The sequence below is a fragment of the Lissotriton helveticus genome, chromosome 6 (genome assembly GCF_964261635.1).
Source record: "Lissotriton helveticus chromosome 6, aLisHel1.1, whole genome shotgun sequence".
Classification (NCBI taxonomy): Eukaryota; Metazoa; Chordata; class Amphibia; order Caudata; family Salamandridae; genus Lissotriton; species Lissotriton helveticus.
The window spans coordinates 1,183,237,079-1,183,256,660 of record NC_136067.1 but is presented as its reverse complement, the minus strand read 5'-3'; positions in this window follow the sequence as shown (position 1 = coordinate 1,183,256,660).

Sequence of the window (19,582 nt, the reverse complement as noted above, 5' to 3'; positions counted from 1 at the left end):
TCCACACCACCCTGGGTTAGACACTGCCTATATGCAAATCAGCTCTGACCCTGTGCCTCATGGGAACAGTCCAGTCCGAACTACCAAGCCATGTCTTTCCCAGACCGGAATCAAGCATCCAAGGACCGGTTTCTGGCTATCAGCTTTCATCAGCCTGGATAGCTTGACTCCAGTGGTGTGGAGAGCCTGGGACTCACGTCTGAGCATACCCAGCCCACTCGGGGTGAAAATTTCAAAAAACACAATTGATAGACAGAATGTAGAACAATGTCATACATTCACCCCAGTACAAGGATCTGGGCCTAAATCCATCGTTTTTTTGCACTCCACACCACCCGGGGTTAGACACTGGCTATATGCAAATCAGCTCTGACCCTGTGCCTCATGGGAACAGTCCAGTCCGAACTACCAAGCCATGTCTTTCCCAGACCGGAATCAAGCATCCAAGGACCGGTTTCTGGCTATCAGCCTCCATCAGCCTGGATAGCTTGACTCCAGGGGTGTGGAAAGCCTGGGACTCACGTCTGAGCATACCCAGCCCACTCGGAGTGAAAATTGCAAAAAACACAGTTGATGGACAGAATGTAGAACAATGTCATACATTCACCCCAGTACAAGGATCTGGGCCTAAATCCATCGTTTTTTTTGCACTCCACACCACCTTGGGTGAGACACTGGCTATATGCAATTCAGCTCTGACCCTGTCCCTCATGGGAACAGTCCAGTCCGAACTACCAAGCCATGTCTTTCCCAGACCGGAATCAAGCATCCAAGGACCGGTTTCTGGCTATCAGCCTTCATCAGCCTGGATAGCTTGACTCCAGTGGTGTGGAGAGCCTGGGACTCACGTCTGAGCATACCCAGCCCACTCGGGGTGAAAATTGCAAAAAACACAGTTGATGGACAGAATGTAGAACAATGTAATACATTCACCCCAGTACAAGGATCTGGGCCTAAATCCATCGTTTTTTTGCACTCCACACCACCCTGGGTTAGACACTGGCTATATGCAAATCAGCTCTGACCCTGTGCCTCATGGGAACAGTCCAGTCCTAACTTCCGAGCCATGTCTTTCCCAGACCGGAATCAAGCATCCAAGGACCGGTTTCTGGCTATCAGCCTTCATCAGCCTGGATAGCTTGACTCCAGTGGTGTGGAGAGCCTGGAAATCACGTCTGAGCATACCCAGCACACTCGGGGTGAAAATTGCAAAAAACACAGTTGATGGACAGAATGTAGAACAATGTCATACAATCACCCCAGTACAAGGATCTGGGCCTAAATCCATCGTTTTTTTGCACTCCACACCACCCTGGGTTAGACACTGGCTATGTGCAAATCAGCTCTGACACTGTGCCTCATGGGAACAGTCTAGTCTGAACTACCAAGCCATGTCTTTCCCAGACCGGAATCAGGCATCCAAGGACGGGTTTCTGGCTATCAGCCTTCATCAGCCTGGATAGCTTGACTCCTGTGGTGTGGAGAGCCTGGGACTCACGTCTGAGCATACCCAGCCCACTCGGGGTGAAAATTGCAAAAAACACAGTTGATGGACAGAATGTAGAACAATGTCATACATTCACCCCAGTACAAGGATCTGGGCCTAAATCCATCGTTTTTTTGCACTCCACACCACCCTGGGTTAGACACTGGCTATATGCAAATCAGCTCTGACCCTGTGCTTCATGGGAACAGTCCAGCCTGAACTACCAAGCCATGTCTTTCCCAGAACGGAATCAAGCATCCAAGGACCGGTTTCTGGCTATCAGCCTCCATCAGCCTGGATAGCTTGACTCCAGTGGTGTGGAGAGCCTGAGACTCACGTCTGAGCATACCCAGCCCACTCGGGGTGAAAATTGCAAAAAACACAGTTGGTGGACAGAATGTAGAACCATGTCATACATTCACCCCAGTACAAGGATCTGGGCCTAAATCCATCACTTTTTTTGCACTCCACACCACCCTGGGTGAGACACTGGCTATATGCAAATCAGCTCTGACCCTGTGCCTCATGGGTACAGTCCAGTCCGAACTACCAAGCCATGTCTTTCCCAGACCGGAATCAAGCATCCAATGACCGGTTTCTGGCTATCAGCCTTCATCAGCCTGGATAGCTTGACTCCAGTGTTGTGGAGAGCCTGGGACTCACGTCTGAGCATACCCAGCCCACTCGGGGTGAACATTGCAAAAAACACAGTTGATGGACAGAATGTAGAACAATGTCATACATTCACCCCAGTACAAGGATCTGGGCCTAAATCCATCGTTTTTTTGCACTCCACACCACCCTGGGCTAGACACTGGCTATATGCAAATCAGCTCTGACCCTGTGCCTCATGGGAACAGTCCAGTTCGAACTACCAAGCCATGTCTTTCCCAGACCAGAATCAAGCATCCAAGGACCGGTTTCTGGCTATCAGCCTCCATCAGCCTGGATAGCTTGACTCCAGTTGTGTGGAGAGCCTGGGACTCACGTCTGAGCATACCCAGCCCACTCGGGGTAAAAATTGCAAAAAACACAGTTGATGGACAGAATGTAGAACAATGTCATACATTCACCCCAGTACAAGGATCTGGGCCTAAATCCATCGTTTTTTTGCACTCCACACCACCCTGGGTGAGACACTGGCTATATGCAAATCAGCTCTGACCCTGTGCCTCATGGGAACAGTCCAGTCCGAACTACCAAGCCATGTCTTTCCCAGACCTGAATCAAGCATCCAAGGACCGGTTTCTGGCTCTCAGCCTTCATCAGCCTGGATAGCTTGACTCCAGTGGTGTGGAGAGCCTGGGACTCACGTCTGAGCATACCCAGCCCACTCGGGGTGAAAATTGCAAAAAACACAGTTGATGGACAGAATGTAGAACAATGTCATACATTCACCCCAGTACAAGGTTCTGGGACTAAATCCATCGTCTTTTTTGCACTCCACACCACCCTGGGTTAGACACAGGCTATATGCAAATCATCTCTGACCCTGTGCCTCATGGGAACAGTCCAGTCTGAACTTCCGAGCCATGTCTTTCCCAGACCGGAATCAAGCATCCAAGGACCGGTTTCTGGCTATCAGCCTTCATCAGCCTGGATAGCTTGACTCCAGTGGTGTGGAGAGCCTGGGACTCACGTCTGAGCATACCAAGCACACTCGGGGTGAAAATTGCAAAAAACACAGTTGATGGACAGAATGTAGAACAATGTCATACATTCACCCCAGTACAAGGATCTGGGACTAAATCCATCGTTTTTTTGCACTCCACACCACCCTGGGTTAGACACTGGCTATGTGCAAATCAGCTCTGACGCTGTGCCTCATGGGAACAGTCCAGTCCGAACTACCAAGCCATGTCTTTCCGAGACCGGAATCAAGCATCCAAGGACCAGTTTCTGGCTATCAGCCTTCATCAGCCTGGATAGCTTGACTCCAGTGGTGTGGAGAGCCTGGGACTCACGTCTGAGCATACCCAGCCCACTCGGGGTGAAAATTGCAAAAAACACAGTTGATGGACAGAATGTAGAACAATGTCATACATTCACCCCAGTACAAGGATCTGGGCCTAAATCCATAGTTTTTTTGCACTCCACACCACCCTGGGTGAGACACTGGCTATATGCAAATCAGCTCTGACCCTGTGCCTCATGGGAACAGTCCAGTCTGAACTACCAAGCCATGTCTTTCCCAGACCGGAATCAAGCATCCTAGGACCGGTTTCTGGCTCTCAGCCTTCATCAGCCTGAATAGCTTGACTCCAGTGGCGTGGAGAGCCTGGGACTCACGTCTGAGCATACCCAGCCCACTCGGGGTGAAAATTGCAAAAAACACAGTTGATGGACAGAATGTAGAACAATGTCATACATTCACCCCAGTACAAGGATCTGGGACTAAATCCATTGTCTTTTTTGCACTCCACACCACCCTGGGTTAGACACTGGCTATATGCAAATCAGCTCTGACCCTGTGCCTCATGGGAACAGTCCAGTCCGAACTTCCGAGCCATGTCTTTCCCCGACCGGAATCAAGCATCCAAGGACCGGTTTCTAGCTATCAGCCTTCATCAGCCTGGATAGCTTGACTCCAGTGGTGTGGAGAGCCTGGGACTCACGTCTGAGCATACCCAGCACACTCGGGGTGAAAATTGCAAAAAACACAGTTGATGGACAGAATGTAGAACAATGTCATACATTCACCCCAGTACAAGGATCTGGGCCTAAATCCATTGTTTTTTTGCACTCCACACCACCCTGGGTTAGACACTGGCTATGTGCAAATCAGCTCTGACACTGTGCCTCATGGGAACAGTCTAGTCCGAACTACCAAGCCATGTCTTTCCCAGACCGGAATCAGGCATCCAAGGACCGGTTTCTGGCTATCAGCCTTCATCAGCCTGGATAGCTTGACTCCAGTGGTGTGGAGAGCCTGGGACTCACGTCTGAGCATACCCAGCCCACTCGGGGTGAAAATTGCAAAAAACACAGTTGATGGACAGAATGTAGAACAATGTCATACATTCAACCCAGTACAAGGATCTGGGCCTGAATCCATCGTTTTTTTGCACTCCACTCCACACACTGGACTTCATCAGCCTGGATAACTTGACTCCAGTGGTGTGGAGAGCCTGGGACTCACGTCTGAGCATACCCAGCCCACTCTGGGTGAAAATTGCAAAAAACACAGTTGATGGACAGAATGTAGAACAATGTCATACATTCACCCCAGTACAAGGATCTGGGCCTAAATCCATCATTTGTTTGCACTCCACACCACCCTGGGTTAGACACTGCCTATATGCAAATCAGCTCTGACCCTGTGCCTCATGGGAACAGTCCAGTCCGAACTACCAAGCCATGTCTTTCCCAGACCGGAATCAAGCATCCAAGGACCGGTTTCTGGCTATCAGCTTTCATCAGCCTGGATAGCTTGACTCCAGTGGTGTGGAGAGCCTGGGACTCACGTCTGAGCATACCCAGCCCACTCGGGGTGAAAATTTCAAAAAACACAATTGATAGACAGAATGTAGAACAATGTCATACATTCACCCCAGTACAAGGATCTGGGCCTAAATCCATCGTTTTTTTGCACTCCACACCACCCGGGGTTAGACACTGGCTATATGCAAATCAGCTCTGACCCTGTGCCTCATGGGAACAGTCCAGTCCGAACTACCAAGCCATGTCTTTCCCAGACCGGAATCAAGCATCCAAGGACCGGTTTCTGGCTATCAGCCTCCATCAGCCTGGATAGCTTGACTCCAGGGGTGTGGAAAGCCTGGGACTCACGTCTGAGCATACCCAGCCCACTCGGAGTGAAAATTGCAAAAAACACAGTTGATGGACAGAATGTAGAACAATGTCATACATTCACCCCAGTACAAGGATCTGGGCCTAAATCCATCGTTTTTTTTGCACTCCACACCACCTTGGGTGAGACACTGGCTATATGCAATTCAGCTCTGACCCTGTCCCTCATGGGAACAGTCCAGTCCGAACTACCAAGCCATGTCTTTCCCAGACCGGAATCAAGCATCCAAGGACCGGTTTCTGGCTATCAGCCTTCATCAGCCTGGATAGCTTGACTCCAGTGGTGTGGAGAGCCTGGGACTCACGTCTGAGCATACCCAGCCCACTCGGGGTGAAAATTGCAAAAAACACAGTTGATGGACAGAATGTAGAACAATGTAATACATTCACCCCAGTACAAGGATCTGGGCCTAAATCCATCGTTTTTTTGCACTCCACACCACCCTGGGTTAGACACTGGCTATATGCAAATCAGCTCTGACCCTGTGCCTCATGGGAACAGTCCAGTCCTAACTTCCGAGCCATGTCTTTCCCAGACCGGAATCAAGCATCCAAGGACCGGTTTCTGGCTATCAGCCTTCATCAGCCTGGATAGCTTGACTCCAGTGGTGTGGAGAGCCTGGAAATCACGTCTGAGCATACCCAGCACACTCGGGGTGAAAATTGCAAAAAACACAGTTGATGGACAGAATGTAGAACAATGTCATACAATCACCCCAGTACAAGGATCTGGGCCTAAATCCATCGTTTTTTTGCACTCCACACCACCCTGGGTTAGACACTGGCTATGTGCAAATCAGCTCTGACACTGTGCCTCATGGGAACAGTCTAGTCTGAACTACCAAGCCATGTCTTTCCCAGACCGGAATCAGGCATCCAAGGACGGGTTTCTGGCTATCAGCCTTCATCAGCCTGGATAGCTTGACTCCTGTGGTGTGGAGAGCCTGGGACTCACGTCTGAGCATACCCAGCCCACTCGGGGTGAAAATTGCAAAAAACACAGTTGATGGACAGAATGTAGAACAATGTCATACATTCACCCCAGTACAAGGATCTGGGCCTAAATCCATCGTTTTTTTGCACTCCACACCACCCTGGGTTAGACACTGGCTATATGCAAATCAGCTCTGACCCTGTGCTTCATGGGAACAGTCCAGCCTGAACTACCAAGCCATGTCTTTCCCAGAACGGAATCAAGCATCCATGGAGCGGTTTCTGGCTATCAGCCTTCATCAGCCTGGATAGCTTGACTCCAGTGGTGTGGAGAGCCTGGGACTCACGTCTGAGAATACCCAGCCCACTCGGGGTGAAAATTGCAAAAAACACAGTTGATGGACAGAATGTAGAACAATGTCATACATTCACCCCAGTACAAGGATCTGGGCCTAAATCCATTGTTTTATTTGCACTCCACACCACCCTGGGTTAGACACTGGCTATATGCAAATCAGCTCTGACCCTGTGCCTCATGGGAACAGTCCAGTCTGAACTACCAAGCCATGTCTTTCCCAGACCGGAATCAAGCATCCTAGGATCGGTTTCTGGCTCTCAGCCTTCATCAGCCTGAATAGCTTGACTCCAGTGGCGTGGAGAGCCTGGGACTCACGTCTGAGCATACCCAGCCCACTCGGGGTGAAAATTGCAAAAAACACAGTTGATGGACAGAATGTAGAACAATGTCACACATTCACCCCAGTACAAGGATCTGGGCCTAAATCCATCATTTTTTTGCACTCCACACCACCCTGGGTTAGACACTGGCTATATGCAAATCAGCTCTGACCCTGTGCCTCATGGGAACAGTCCAGTCCGAACTACCAAGCCATGTCTTTCCCAGACCGGAATCAAGCATCCAAGGACCGGTTTCTGGCTATCAGCCTCCATCAGCCTGGATAGCTTGACTCCAGTGGTGTGGAGAGCCTGGGACTCACGTCTGAGCATACCCAGCCCACTCGGGGTGAAAATTGCAAAAAACACAGTTGGTGGACAGAATGTAGAACCATGTCATACATTCACCCCAGTACAAGGATCTGGGCCTAAATCCATCACTTTTTTTGCACTCCACACCACCCTGGGTGAGACACTGGCTATATGCAAATCAGCTCTGACCCTGTGCCTCATGGGTACAGTCCAGTCCGAACTACCAAGCCATGTCTTTCCCAGACCGGAATCAAGCATCCAATGACCGGTTTCTGGCTATCAGCCTTCATCAGCCTGGATAGCTTGACTCCAGTGTTGTGGAGAGCCTGGGACTCACGTCTGAGCATACCCAGCCCACTCGGGGTGAACATTGCAAAAAACACAGTTGATGGACAGAATGTAGAACAATGTCATACATTCACCCCAGTACAAGGATCTGGGCCTAAATCCATCGTTTTTTTGCACTCCACACCACCCTGGGCTAGACACTGGCTATATGCAAATCAGCTCTGACCCTGTGCCTCATGGGAACAGTCCAGTTCGAACTACCAAGCCATGTCTTTCCCAGACCAGAATCAAGCATCCAAGGACCGGTTTCTGGCTATCAGCCTCCATCAGCCTGGATAGCTTGACTCCAGTTGTGTGGAGAGCCTGGGACTCACGTCTGAGCATACCCAGCCCACTCGGGGTGAAAATTGCAAAAAACACAGTTGATGGACAGAATGTAGAACAATGTCATACATTCACCCCAGTACAAGGATCTGGGCCTAAATCCATCGTTTTTTTGCACTCCACACCACCCTGGGTGAGACACTGGCTATATGCAAATCAGCTCTGACCCTGTGCCTCATGGGAACAGTCCAGTCCGAACTACCAAGCCATGTCTTTCCCAGACCTGAATCAAGCATCCAAGGACCGGTTTCTGGCTCTCAGCCTTCATCAGCCTGGATAGCTTGACTCCAGTGGTGTGGAGAGCCTGGGACTCACGTCTGAGCATACCCAGCCCACTCGGGGTGAAAATTGCAAAAAACACAGTTGATGGACAGAATGTAGAACAATGTCATACATTCACCCCAGTACAAGGTTCTGGGACTAAATCCATCGTCTTTTTTGCACTCCACACCACCCTGGGTTAGACACAGGCTATATGCAAATCAGCTCTGACCCTGTGCCTCATGGGAACAGTCCAGTCTGAACTTCCGAGCCATGTCTTTCCCAGACCGGAATCAAGCATCCAAGGACCGGTTTCTGGCTATCAGCCTTCATCAGCCTGGATAGCTTGACTCCAGTGGTGTGGAGAGCCTGGAAATCACGTCTGAGCATACCCAGCACACTCGGGGTGAAAATTGCAAAAAACACAGTTGATGGACAGAATGTAGAACAATGTCATACATTCACCCCAGTACAAGGATCTGGGCCTAAATCCATCGTTTTTTTTGCACTCCACACCACCTTGGGTGAGACACTGGCTATATGCAATTCAGCTCTGACCCTGTCCCTCATGGGAACAGTCCAGTCCGAACTACCAAGCCATGTCTTTCCCAGACCGGAATCAAGCATCCAAGGACCGGTTTCTGGCTATCAGCCTTCATCAGCCTGGATAGCTTGACTCCAGTGGTGTGGAGAGCCTGGGACTCACGTCTGAGCATACCCAGCCCACTCGGGGTGAAAATTGCAAAAAACACAGTTGATGGACAGAATGTAGAACAATGTCATACATTCACCCCAGTACAAGGATCTGGGCCTAAATCCATCGTTTTTTTTGCACTCCACACCACCTTGGGTGAGACACTGGCTATATGCAATTCAGCTCTGACCCTGTCCCTCATGGGAACAGTCCAGTCCGAACTACCAAGCCATGTCTTTCCCAGACCGGAATCAAGCATCCAAGGACCGGTTTCTGGCTATCAGCCTTCATCAGCCTGGATAGCTTGACTCCAGTGGTGTGGAGAGCCTGGGACTCACGTCTGAGCATACCCAGCCCACTCGGGGTGAAAATTGCAAAAAACACAGTTGATGGACAGAATGTAGAACAATGTAATACATTCACCCCAGTACAAGGATCTGGGCCTAAATCCATCGTTTTTTTGCACTCCACACCACCCTGGGTTAGACACTGGCTATATGCAAATCAGCTCTGACCCTGTGCCTCATGGGAACAGTCCAGTCCTAACTTCCGAGCCATGTCTTTCCCAGACCGGAATCAAGCATCCAAGGACCGGTTTCTGGCTATCAGCCTTCATCAGCCTGGATAGCTTGACTCCAGTGGTGTGGAGAGCCTGGAAATCACGTCTGAGCATACCCAGCACACTCGGGGTGAAAATTGCAAAAAACACAGTTGATGGACAGAATGTAGAACAATGTCATACAATCACCCCAGTACAAGGATCTGGGCCTAAATCCATCGTTTTTTTGCACTCCACACCACCCTGGGTTAGACACTGGCTATGTGCAAATCAGCTCTGACACTGTGCCTCATGGGAACAGTCTAGTCTGAACTACCAAGCCATGTCTTTCCCAGACCGGAATCAGGCATCCAAGGACGGGTTTCTGGCTATCAGCCTTCATCAGCCTGGATAGCTTGACTCCTGTGGTGTGGAGAGCCTGGGACTCACGTCTGAGCATACCCAGCCCACTCGGGGTGAAAATTGCAAAAAACACAGTTGATGGACAGAATGTAGAACAATGTCATACATTCACCCCAGTACAAGAATCTGGGCCTAAATCCATCGTTTTTTTGCACTCCACACCACCCTGGGTTAGACACTGGCTATATGCAAATCAGCTCTGACCCTGTGCTTCATGGGAACAGTCCAGCCTGAACTACCAAGCCATGTCTTTCCCAGAACGGAATCAAGCATCCATGGAGCGGTTTCTGGCTATCAGCCTTCATCAGCCTGGATAGCTTGACTCCAGTGGTGTGGAGAGCCTGGGACTCACGTCTGAGAATACCCAGCCCACTCGGGGTGAAAATTGCAAAAAACACAGTTGATGGACAGAATGTAGAACAATGTCATACATTCACCCCAGTACAAGGATCTGGGCCTAAATCCATTGTTTTTTTTGCACTCCACACCACCCTGGGTTAGACACTGGCTATATGCAAATCAGCTCTGACCCTGTGCCTCATGGGAACAGTCCAGTCCGAACTACCAAGCCATGTCTTTCCCAGACCGGAATCAAGCATCCAAGGACCGGTTTCTGGCTATCAGCCTTCATAAACCTGGATAGCTTGACTACAGTGGTGTGGAGAGCCTGGGACTCACGTCTGAGCATACCCAGCCCACTCGGGGTGAAAATTGCAAAAAACACAGTTGATGGACAGAATGTAGAACAATGTCATACATTCACCCCAGTACAAGGATCTGGGCCTAAATCCATCGTTTTTTTGCACTCCACACCACCCTGGGTGAGACACTGGCTATATACAAATCAGCTCTGACTCTGTGCCTCATGGGAACAGTCCAGCCTGAACTACCAAGCCATGTCTTTCCCAGAATGGAATCAAGCATCCAAGGACCGGTTTCTGGCTATCAGCCTTCATCAGCCTGGATAGCTTGACTCCAGTGGTGTGGAGATCCTGGGACTCACGTCTGAGCATACCCAGCCCACTCGGGGTGAAAATTTCAAAAAACACAATTGATGGACAGAATGTAGAACAATGTCATACATTCACCCCAGTACAAGGATCTGGGCCTAAATCCATCGTTTTTATGCACTCCACACCACCCTGGGTTAGACACTGGCTATATACAAATCAGCTCTGACCCTGTGCCTCATGGGAACAGTCCAGTACGAACTACCAAGCCATGTCTTTCCCAGACCGGAATCAAGCATCCAAGGACCGGTTTCTGGCTATCAGCCTCCATCAGCCTGGATAGCTTGACTCCAGTGGTGTGGAGAGCCTGGGACTCACGTCTGAGCATACCCAGCCCACTCGGGGTGAAAATTGCAAAAAACACAGTTGATGGACAGAATGTAGAACAATGTCATACATTCACCCCAGTACAAGGATCTGGGCCTAAATCCATAGTTTTTTTGCACTCCACACCACCCTGGGTGAGACACTGGCTATATGCAAATCAGCTCTGACCCTGTGCCTCATGGGAACAGTCCAGTCTGAACTACCAAGCCATGTCTTTCCCAGACCGGAATCAAGCATCCTAGGACCGGTTTCTGGCTCTCAGCCTTCATCAGCCTGAATAGCTTGACTCCAGTGGCGTGGAGAGCCTGGGACTCACGTCTGAGCATACCCAGCCCACTCGGGGTGAAAATTGCAAAAAACACAGTTGATGGACAGAATGTAGAACAATGTCACACATTCACCCCAGTACAAGGATCTGGGCCTAAATCCATCATTTTTTTGCACTCCACACCACCCTGGGTTAGACACTGGCTATATGCAAATCAGCTCTGACCCTGTGCCTCATGGGAACAGTCCAGTCCGAACTACCAAGCCATGTCTTTCCCAGACCGGAATCAAGCATCCAAGGACCGGTTTCTGGCTATCAGCCTTCATAAACCTGGATAGCTTGACTACAGTGGTGTGGAGAGCCTGGGACTCACGTCTGAGCATACCCAGCCCACTCGGGGTGAAAATTTCAAAAAACACAATTGATGGACAGAATGTAGAACAATGTCATACATTCACCCCAGTACAAGGATCTGGGCCTAAATCCATCGTTTTTTTGCACTCCACACCACCCTGGGTTAGACACTGGCTATATACAAATCAGCTCTGACCCTGTGCCTCATGGGAACAGTCCAGTCCGAACTACCAAGCCATGTCTTTCCCAGACCGGAATCAAGCATCCAAGGACCGGTTTCTGGCTATCAGCCTCCATCAGCCTGGATAGCTTGACTCCAGTGGTGTGGAGAGCCTGGGACTCACGTCTGAGCATACCCAGCCCACTCGGGGTGAAAATTGCAAAAAACACAGTTGGTGGACAGAATGTAGAACCATGTCATACATTCACCCCAGTACAAGGATCTGGGCCTAAATCCATCACTTTTTTTGCACTCCACACCACCCTGGGTGAGACACTGGCTATATGCAAATCAGCTCTGACCCTGTGCCTCATGGGTACAGTCCAGTCCGAACTACCAAGCCATGTCTTTCCCAGACCGGAATCAAGCATCCAATGACCGGTTTCTGGCTATCAGCCTTCATCAGCCTGGATAGCTTGACTCCAGTGTTGTGGAGAGCCTGGGACTCACGTCTGAGCATACCCAGCCCACTCGGGGTGAACATTGCAAAAAACACAGTTGATGGACAGAATGTAGAACAATGTCATACATTCACCCCAGTACAAGGATCTGGGCCTAAATCCATCGTTTTTTTGCACTCCACACCACCCTGGGCTAGACACTGGCTATATGCAAATCAGCTCTGACCCTGTGCCTCATGGGAACAGTCCAGTTCGAACTACCAAGCCATGTCTTTCCCAGACCAGAATCAAGCATCCAAGGACCGGTTTCTGGCTATCAGCCTCCATCAGCCTGGATAGCTTGACTCCAGTTGTGTGGAGAGCCTGGGACTCACGTCTGAGCATACCCAGCCCACTCGGGGTGAAAATTGCAAAAAACACAGTTGATGGACAGAATGTAGAACAATGTCATACATTCACCCCAGTACAAGGATCTGGGCCTAAATCCATCGTTTTTTTGCACTCCACACCACCCTGGGTGAGACACTGGCTATATGCAAATCAGCTCTGACCCTGTGCCTCATGGGAACAGTCCAGTCCGAACTACCAAGCCATGTCTTTCCCAGACCTGAATCAAGCATCCAAGGACCGGTTTCTGGCTCTCAGCCTTCATCAGCCTGGATAGCTTGACTCCAGTGGTGTGGAGAGCCTGGGACTCACGTCTGAGCATACCCAGCCCACTCGGGGTGAAAATTGCAAAAAACACAGTTGATGGACAGAATGTAGAACAATGTCATACATTCACCCCAGTACAAGGTTCTGGGACTAAATCCATCGTCTTTTTTGCACTCCACACCACCCTGGGTTAGACACAGGCTATATGCAAATCAGCTCTGACCCTGTGCCTCATGGGAACAGTCCAGTCTGAACTTCCGAGCCATGTCTTTCCCAGACCGGAATCAAGCATCCAAGGACCGGTTTCTGGCTATCAGCCTTCATCAGCCTGGATAGCTTGACTCCAGTGGTGTGGAGAGCCTGGGACTCACGTCTGAGCATACCAAGCACACTCGGGGTGAAAATTGCAAAAAACACAGTTGATGGACAGAATGTAGAACAATGTCATACATTCACCCCAGTACAAGGATCTGGGACTAAATCCATCGTTTTTTTGCACTCCACACCACCCTGGGTTAGACACTGGCTATGTGCAAATCAGCTCTGACGCTGTGCCTCATGGGAACAGTCCAGTCCGAACTACCAAGCCATGTCTTTCCCAGACCGGAATCAAGCATCCAAGGACCAGTTTCTGGCTATCAGCCTTCATCAGCCTGGATAGCTTGACTCCAGTGGTGTGGAGAGCCTGGAAATCACGTCTGAGCATACCCAGCACACTCGGGGTGAAAATTGCAAAAAACACAGTTGATGGACAGAATGTAGAACAATGTCATTCATTCACCCCAGTACAAGGATCTGGGCCTAAATCCATCGTTTTTTTGCACTCCACACCACCCTGGGTTAGACACTGGCTATGTGCAAATCAGCTCTGACACTGTGCCTCATGGGAACAGTCTAGTCTGAACTACCAAGCCATGTCTTTCCCAGACCGGAATCAGGCATCCAAGGACGGGTTTCTGGCTATCAGCCTTCATCAGCCTGGATAGCTTGACTCCTGTGGTGTGGAGAGCCTGGGACTCACGTCTGAGCATACCCAGCCCACTCGGGGTGAAAATTGCAAAAAACACAGTTGATGGACAGAATGTAGAACAATGTCATACATTCACCCCAGTACAAGGATCTGGGCCTAAATCCATCGTTTTTTTGCACTCCACACCACCCTGGGTTAGACACTGGCTATATGCAAATCAGCTCTGACCCTGTGCTTCATGGGAACAGTCCAGCCTGAACTACCAAGCCATGTCTTTCCCAGAACGGAATCAAGCATCCATGGAGCGATTTCTGGCTATCAGCCTTCATCAGCCTGGATAGCTTGACTCCAGTGGTGTGGAGAGCCTGGGACTCACGTCTGAGAATACCCAGCCCACTCGGGGTGAAAATTGCAAAAAACACAGTTGATGGACAGAATGTAGAACAATGTCATACATTCACCCCAGTACAAGGATCTGGGCCTAAATCCATTGTTTTTTTTGCACTCCACACCACCCTGGGTTAGACACTGGCTATATGCAAATCAGCTCTGACCCTGTGCCTCATGGGAACAGTCCAGTCCGAACTACCAAGCCATGTCTTTCCCAGACCGGAATCAAGCATCCAAGGACGGGTTTCTGGCTATCAACCTTCATAAACCTGGATAGCTTGACTACAGTGGTGTGGAGAGCCTGGGACTCACGTCTGAGCATACCCAGCCCACTCGGGGTGAAAATTGCAAAAAACACAGTTGATGGACAGAATGTAGAACAATGTCATACATTCACCCCAGTACAAGGATCTGGGCCTAAATCCATCGTTTTTTTGCACTCCACACCACCCTGGGTGAGACACTGGCTATATACAAATCAGCTCTGACTCTGTGCCTCATGGGAACAGTCCAGCCTGAACTACCAAGCCATGTCTTTCCCAGAATGGAATCAAGCATCCAAGGACCGGTTTCTGGCTATCAGCCTTCATCAGCCTGGATAGCTAGACTCCAGTGGTGTGGAGAGCCTGGGACTCACGTCTGAGCATACCCAGCCCACTCGGGGTGAAAATTTCAAAAAACACAATTGATGGACAGAATGTAGAACAATGTCATACATTCACCCCAGTACAAGGATCTGGACCTAAATCCATCGTTTTTTTGCACTCCACACCACCCTGGGTTAGACACTGGCTATATACAAATCAGCTCTGACCCTGTGCCTCATGGGAACAGTCCAGTACGAACTACCAAGCCATGTCTTTCCCAGACCGGATTCAAGCATCCAAGGACCGGTTTCTGGCTATCAGCCTCCATCAGCCTGGATAGCTTGACTCCAGTGGTGTGGAGAGCCTGGGACTCACGTCTGAGCATACCCAGCCCACTCGGGGTGAAAATTGCAAAAAACACAGTTGATGGACAGAATGTAGAACAATGTCATACATTCACTCCAGTACAAGGATCTGGGCCTAAATCCATAGTTTTTTTGCACTCCACACCACCCTGGGTGAGACACTGGCTATATGCAAATCAGCTCTGACCCTGTGCCTCATGGGAACAGTCCAGTCTGAACTACCAAGCCATGTCTTTCCCAGACCGGAATCAAGCATCCTAGGACCGGTTTCTGGCTCTCAGCCTTCATCAGCCTTAATAGCTTGACTCCAGTGGCGTGGAGAGCCTGGGACTCACGTCTGAGCATACCCAGCCCACTCGGGGTGAAAATTGCAAAAAACACAGTTGATGGACAGAATGTAGAACAATGTCATACATTCACCCCAGTACAAGGATCTGGGACTAAATCCATCGTCTTTTTTGCACTCCACATCACCCTGGGTTAGACACTGGCTATATGCAAATCAGCTCTGACCCTGTGCCTCATGGGAACAGTCCAGTCCGAACTTCCGAGCCATGTCTTTCCCAGACCGGAATCAAGCATCCAAGGACCGGTTTCTAGCTATCAGCCTTCATCAGCCTGGATAGCTTGACTCCAGTGGTGTGGAGAGCCTGGGACTCACGTCTGAGCATACCCAGCACACTCGGGGTGAAAATTGCAAAAAACACAGTTGATGGACAGAATGTAGAACAATGTCATACATTCACCCCAGTACAAGGATCTGGGCCTAAATCCATTGTTTTTTTGCACTCCACACCACCCTGGGTTAGACACTGGCTATGTGCAAATCAGCTCTGACACTGTGCCTCATGGGAACAGTCTAGTCCGAACTACCAAGCCATGTCTTTCCCAGACCGGAATCAGGCATCCAAGGACGGGTTTCTGGCTATCAGCCTTCATCAGCCTGGATAGCTTGACTCCAGTGGTGTGGAGAGCCTGGGACTCACATCTGAGCATACCCAGCCCACTCGGGGTGAAAATTGCAAAAAACACAGTTGATGGACAGAATGTAGAACAATGTCATACATTCAACCCAGTACAAGGATCTGGGCCTGAATCCATCGTTTTTTTGCACTCCACTCCACACACTGGACTTCATCAGCCTGGATAACTTGACTCCAGTGGTGTGGAGAGCCTGGGACTCACGTCTGAGCATACCCAGCCCACTCGGGGTGAAAATTGCAAAAAACACAGTTGATGGACAGAATGTAGAACAATGTCATACATTCACCCCAGTACAAGGATCTGGGCCTAAATCCATCGTTTTTTTGCACTCCACACCACCCTGGACACTGGCTATATGCAAATCAGCTCTGACCCTGTGCCTCATGGGAACAGTCCAGTCCGAACTACCAAGCCATGTCTTTCCCAGACCGGAATCAAGCATCCAAGGACCAGTTTCTGGCTATCAGCCTTCATCAGCCTGGATAGCTTGACTCCAGTTGTGTGGAGAGCCTGGGACTCACGTCTGAGCATACCCAGCCCACTCTGGGTGAAAATTGCAAAAAACACAGTTGATGGACAGAATGTAGAACAATGTCATACATTCACCCCAGTACAAGGATCTGGGCCTAAATCCATCATTTGTTTGCACTCCACACCACCCTGGGTTAGACACTGCCTATATGCAAATCAGCTCTGACCCTGTGCCTCATGGGAACAGTCCAGTCCGAACTACCAAGCCATGTCTTTCCCAGACCGGAATCAAGCATCCAAGGACCGGTTTCTGGCTATCAGCTTTCATCAGCCTGGATAGCTTGACTCCAGTGGTGTGGAGAGCCTGGGACTCACGTCTGAGCATACCCAGCCCACTCGGGGTGAAAATTTCAAAAAACACAATTGATAGACAGAATGTAGAACAATGTCATACATTCACCCCAGTACAAGGATCTGGGCCTAAATCCATCGTTTTTTTGCACTCCACACCACCCGGGGTTAGACACTGGCTATATGCAAATCAGCTCTGACCCTGTGCCTCATGGGAACAGTCCAGTCCGAACTACCAAGCCATGTCTTTCCCAGACCGGAATCAAGCATCCAAGGACCGGTTTCTGGCTATCAGCCTCCATCAGCCTGGATAGCTTGACTCCAGGGGTGTGGAAAGCCTGGGACTCACGTCTGAGCATACCCAGCCCACTCGGAGTGAAAATTGCAAAAAACACAGTTGATGGACAGAATGTAGAACAATGTCATACATTCACCCCAGTACAAGGATCTGGGCCTAAATCCATCGTTTTTTTTGCACTCCACACCACCTTGGGTGAGACACTGGCTATATGCAATTCAGCTCTGACCCTGTCCCTCATGGGAACAGTCCAGTCCGAACTACCAAGCCATGTCTTTCCCAGACCGGAATCAAGCATCCAAGGACCGGTTTCTGGCTATCAGCCTTCATCAGCCTGGATAGCTTGACTCCAGTGGTGTGGAGAGCCTGGGACTCACGTCTGAGCATACCCAGCCCACTCGGGGTGAAAATTGCAAAAAACACAGTTGATGGACAGAATGTAGAACAATGTAATACATTCACCCCAGTACAAGGATCTGGGCCTAAATCCATAGTTTTTTTGCACTCCACACCACCCTGGGTTAGACACTGGCTATATGCAAATCAGCTCTGACCCTGTGCCTCATGGGAACAGTCCAGTCCTAACTTCCGAGCCATGTCTTTCCCAGACCGGAATCAAGCATCCAAGGACCGGTTTCTGGCTATCAGCCTTCATCAGCCTGGATAGCTTGACTCCAGTGGTGTGGAGAGCCTGGAAATCACGTCTGAGCATACCCAGCACACTCGGGGTGAAAATTGCAAAAAACACAGTTGATGGACAGAATGTAGAACAATGTCATACAATCACCCCAGTACAAGGATCTGGGCCTAAATCCATCGTTTTTTTGCACTCCACACCACCCTGGGTTAGACACTGGCTATGTGCAAATCAGCTCTGACACTGTGCCTCATGGGAACAGTCTAGTCTGAACTACCAAGCCATGTCTTTCCCAGACCGGAATCAGGCATCCAAGGACGGGTTTCTGGCTATCAGCCTTCATCAGCCTGGATAGCTTGACTCCTGTGGTGTGGAGAGCCTGGGACTCACGTCTGAGCATACCCAGCCCACTCGGGGTGAAAATTGCAAAAAACACAGTTGATGGACAGAATGTAGAACAATGTCATACATTCACCCCAGTACAAGGATCTGGGCCTAAATCCATCGTTTTTTTGCACTCCACACCACCCTGGGTTAGACACTGGCTATATGCAAATCAGCTCTGACCCTGTGCTTCATGGGAACAGTCCAGCCTGAACTACCAAGCCATGTCTTTCCCAGAACGGAATCAAGCATCCATGGAGCGGTTTCTGGCTATCAGCCTTCATCAGCCTGGATAGCTTGACTCCAGTGGTGTGGAGAGCCTGGGACTCACGTCTGAGAATACCCAGCCCACTCGGGGTGAAAATTGCAAAAAACACAGTTGATGGACAGAATGTAGAACAATGTCATACATTCACCCCAGTACAAGGATCTGGGCCTAAATCCATTGTTTTTTTTGCACTCCACACCACCCTGGGTTAGACACTGGCTATATGCAAATCAGCTCTGACCCTGTGCCTCATGGGAACAGTCCAGTCCGAACTACCAAGCCATGTCTTTCCCAGACCGGAATCAAGCATCCAAGGACCGGTTTCTGGCTATCAGCCTTCATAAACCTGGATAGCTTGACTACAGTGGTGTGGAGAGCCTGGGACTCACGTCTGAGCATACCCAGCCCACTCGGGGTGAAAATTGCAAAAAACACAGTTGATGGACAGAATGTAGAACAATGTCATACATTCACCCCAGTACAAGGATCTGGGCCTAAATCCATCGTTTTTTTGCACTCCACACCACCGTGGGTGAGACACTGGCTATATACAAATCAGCTCTGACTCTGTGCCTCATGGGAACAGTCCAGCCTGAACTACCAAGCCATGTCTTTCCCAGAATGGAATCAAGCATCCAAGGACCGGTTTCTGGCTATCAGCCTTCATCAGCCTGGATAGCTTGACTCCAGTGGTGTGGAGAGCCTGGGACTCACGTCTGAGCATACCCAGCCCACTCGGGGTGAAAATTTCAAAAAACACAATTGATGGACAGAATGTAGAACAATGTCATACATTCACCCCAGTACAAGGATCTGGGCCTAAATCCATCGTTTTTATG